Raw genomic sequence first — 4,239 nt, 5'->3', positions numbered from 1 at the left:
CAACAGATGAGTGGAATGAGCAAATACTACTACTTACGTTAGCTTAGAAAAACCAGACCCCTTCCTGGCCTGAAAGATAAAAATGCAGCAAAAATATTAGTGAAGGATATTCACACTTTATTATTATTAATTATTATTATTATTATTATTATTATTATTATTATTATTATTATTATTATTAGTATTATTATAATATATACATATATATATATATATATATATATATATATATATATATATATATATATATATATATATATATATATATTTACAAATATATGTATGTATGTATGTATGTATGTATGTATATATATATATGTATATAAATATGTAAATATATACATATATATGTTTTTGTGTATATATATACATATACAGTATATATATCTATATATATATTAATAGTATTATTATAATATATATATATACAGTATATTTATATATTTACAAATATATGTATGTGTGTATGTATGTATGTATGTATATATTTATATATATATATATATATACATATATATATGTAAATATATACATATATATATATATATATATACATATACAGTATGTATATATATATATATATATATATATATATATATATATGAATAAATATATAAATAGAGATAGACAGAAGCGGTGACAACGTTTCTTAAAATCCTTTACTAAAAATCCATTTATTTTTTCTAAACTTACTATAATATGAAAAAAATCTTTCCTTGACTTTAATCACATAATGTATCCGTACCTCTTAAAAGAATTTAATCATATCTACAAATAAATGCAATATGCAACAGAATAGCAACAGTCCGCACTGAGATTAATAGAGCATCCTTTTGCTCCATCAACATTCCTTGGAAAATACAATAACAAAAAAGCAATTCTCGAACCCCAAGTGATTGTAATTCCCTGACTCCAAGAAAGCCCAAATAAAGCAAGAAGCGAGACGTCAAAGGCATGCAATGAGGGGGCGTACGAAGAAGCAATGGTACGTGGGCGGGACCAACTGGAGTGTTGGGGCGTCATGGGAGGCGGGGCTTCAAGGAATCTGTGGCTATATAAACGAGAAACGGACATCCAGTTGAAGACGTCGACAGCGTACCGCCAGTGAATAGACAGGTGCGTGACAGTGTTTGTCTTCTGTTTGTGTGTGTCTGTGTCGGGGAGGTTTGGTAGGACGTGAGGGTGTTGTTGTTTTGCTGTTGGTTATATGTCTATTTATTGGTTGATTAAATTCACACTGTGACGACCAAATTACTATTGTCAGTCATAAACGAATACTATCCGTTATCAAACTCAATTTTTTTTCGTAACAGCTCTAACATTTCATCACAGTGACAAGAAAACTTTTCACGCGCATAAACTGGGGATATAAATTTGTTTCTATTACAGAACTTAAATGTATGTACTGATATGTTATTATTTTTGTAGGAGATAGAGAATATCATTTTCACAAAATCCTGTATTACAGTTCAACTCAAAAAAAAAAAAAAAAAAAAAACATAAAAATCACTTTCACGTGAATTCACATTTAGTAACTGTTGAGTGTCACTGGACATATAAATTCGAGTGGATCAAGTAATCCTAAATACATACATACATGCATACATAAACACATACATAATGTCTATGCAAAGTATATATATATATATATATATATATATATATATATATATATATATATATTAATATATATATATATATATATATATATATATATATATATATATACATATATACATATATATTGTCTTTGTGGCGTTCAAACATCGAAGATAGTTTTTCTTCGGAAAGATTCTTCTGCAGAGTACATAGTTTTCAGAATAACAGCAGAAATACATTTACCTTTCTCCATTTATTTTTTTGTTGTCGACACGTGTTTCGGATCACTTCGCGACCCTTCTTTAGGACTACATTGAGTTTTGGAACAATACATTAATAAGAAGGTTATGGTGGTCAAAATTTTGTATCTAATTTTCACCACCATAACCTTTATATTGAAGTGAAGTTCCAAAACTCAATGTAGTCCTGAAAAAGGGCCGTGAAGTGATCCGAAACACGTGTCGACAACAAATAATGAATGGATGAAAGTAAATATATTTTTCCTGTTGTCCTAAAAACTATCTGCAGAAAAGTCTGTCCGAAGAAAAACTGTCTTCGACTGTTGGATGCCATAAAGACGATGTCTATTCATTACAAATGTAGCGTAACATGACCAAATATCATATACATATATATATATATATACATATATATATATATATATATATATATATATATATATATATATATATATATATATATATATATATATAAGTATTACTTTTTACGTGACTTGACATTTAACACCTGTTGAGTGTCACTTGACATAAAAATTCGTGTGGATTTTGTATTCTTGTGTACGTGTGTGTGCGTGTATATATATATATATATATATATATATATATATATATATATATATATACATATATATATATACACACATATATATATATTTATATATACACATACATACATATATGTGTATATATATATGTGTGTGCACACTAGAGAAAGCCTTCATGTTCTCTTACGGCTCAGTATGATATATTAAAATCATGTCCAGATATATGTGTTAATATACCCGTGCATCATATATAAATTTGTAAATTCATAAGTAACTCCCTCGATTAATGTTCCATGACAAATATCACAACATTATTTAGATTTAATTCATCAGTTTCACTATTCCCTTTTCTCGATAGAAAATTTTAAGATTCTTTGTAAAGCGGGAATTAACATTCTAATATATTAGTCGTCATATCGTATTTAGTAGGTTTGTGTACGTAAGGTCAGTGGCTAACATATGCATACTTAGTATTTACACTATTTGATGTCTAATCATTCGTATACATATGTAATCATTCATTTGTGCTTAAACCTTGTGTGTAGAAATCAAATAACAATTACATCTAATTCAGAAAATAACTAACACTGCCATAGTTAAAGGTTAACTATCGCAAATACTGAAATAAAATCAATCTGCACCCTCAAAATATATAGAGAAAGGATACTACCATAGGCTGAGTACATAATTAAGAATCATACTCTTCTGAAGATCACGAAAACTTTTAAAGTTTTATAACTATATAGGGTTATGGAAGAGGCCTTAAATGGCATATAAGGAAATAACAATCAATTAGTTTGAGTAAACCAAAAAGGAATCCTAAATCAAAATTTGAATCTTTTCTTGAGTGTGATAGGCAAGAAAAGAATCTTCTTGATGTAAATTTTAACAGAACTAGGAGTATAAATTTCACATTTCAAACTAAAGTCTGTTTTAGTAAAACGATGGACAAGGCATCTGATAAATGAGTCGAGAAACTAAGAAATTAATTATTCATAAATACTTGTGCCAAAGCAGAGTTAGTTGCTATAGGAGGCATAGTGATTATTTTCATTTTTCCTTTCCGTGCGATTAAATTATATATAATGGATATAAATAGGCATATGTGTCGGTGAGTTCATAGACCAGAGGGGCTCTTAAATCGATGCAAATTTATTTTGTACACTGATATTCAGTTTCCGCTTAGTAGCTTAAATACTAAAAATAACAGTCTATCTGTACAAAATCAGTTAATTTAACAAATAAATCTAACTGAAAAATACACTTCTGAAGATAATGTTCGAACGAATGCACAGAAAAGAATATTGTAAAAAAACTCAGGAAGTAAAATGTACAATAATAACTAGAACTTGACAGCCATATCTGAAAGGAAATGAACTAACTATGAAAAGCAAATCGTGTTTCCAACACAGAGAACATAATATGAGGCGTATTCAACAAGTGTCTCTCAATTTACGTGAGGTTATCTTCAAACCCTTTCGATTTGATTCCACAAAAATAAGTTTTAAATGAGATGAATTTGTATCGAAAAGAAATATATAAATGTTCATATGCATGAGTGTCATCCCTTTGTGAGTTAGGATATCATGATCAACAAAGCTGTACTAGTCACGGCCACAAATACAAGATTGGTTTGCTGATAGCTATCAGACAAAGTCTTCCACCAAAACTAATCCACAGTTGGCTAGCATGGTGATGAAAACTGGCCAACCCCAGACATGAAAAAGGACATGTCTGAAGCCTTTATCTTACAATGGACTAGAAGCGGATGCATTTGTTGTTTTTGTTGTTATTGTTGTTGTTGTTGCTGCTGTTGTCGTGTATGTATGTATGTACGTATGTATGTATGCATGTAT

General features: G+C 28.8%; 1 protein-coding gene across 2 annotated transcripts in view; it reads left to right on the top strand.

The window, feature by feature from the left end:
• The first annotated feature begins 1,067 nt into the window (after positions 1-1,067).
• LOC137615219 (uncharacterized) overlaps positions 1,068-4,239 on the top strand; it is a 237,198-nt gene continuing 234,026 nt past the window's right edge. For both annotated transcript variants that reach the window (XM_068344895.1, XM_068344894.1), the window contains exon 1: positions 1,068-1,116. The gene's annotated coding sequence lies outside the window, so the exon portion shown is untranslated. The remainder of the gene's footprint in view (positions 1,117-4,239) is intronic.

This window comes from Palaemon carinicauda, chromosome 21 (genome assembly GCF_036898095.1).
Source record: "Palaemon carinicauda isolate YSFRI2023 chromosome 21, ASM3689809v2, whole genome shotgun sequence".
Lineage (NCBI taxonomy): Eukaryota > Metazoa > Arthropoda > Malacostraca > Decapoda > Palaemonidae > Palaemon > Palaemon carinicauda.
The sequence above is the reverse complement of the archived record's forward strand: the minus strand, read 5'-3'. Positions and strand labels throughout refer to the sequence as shown.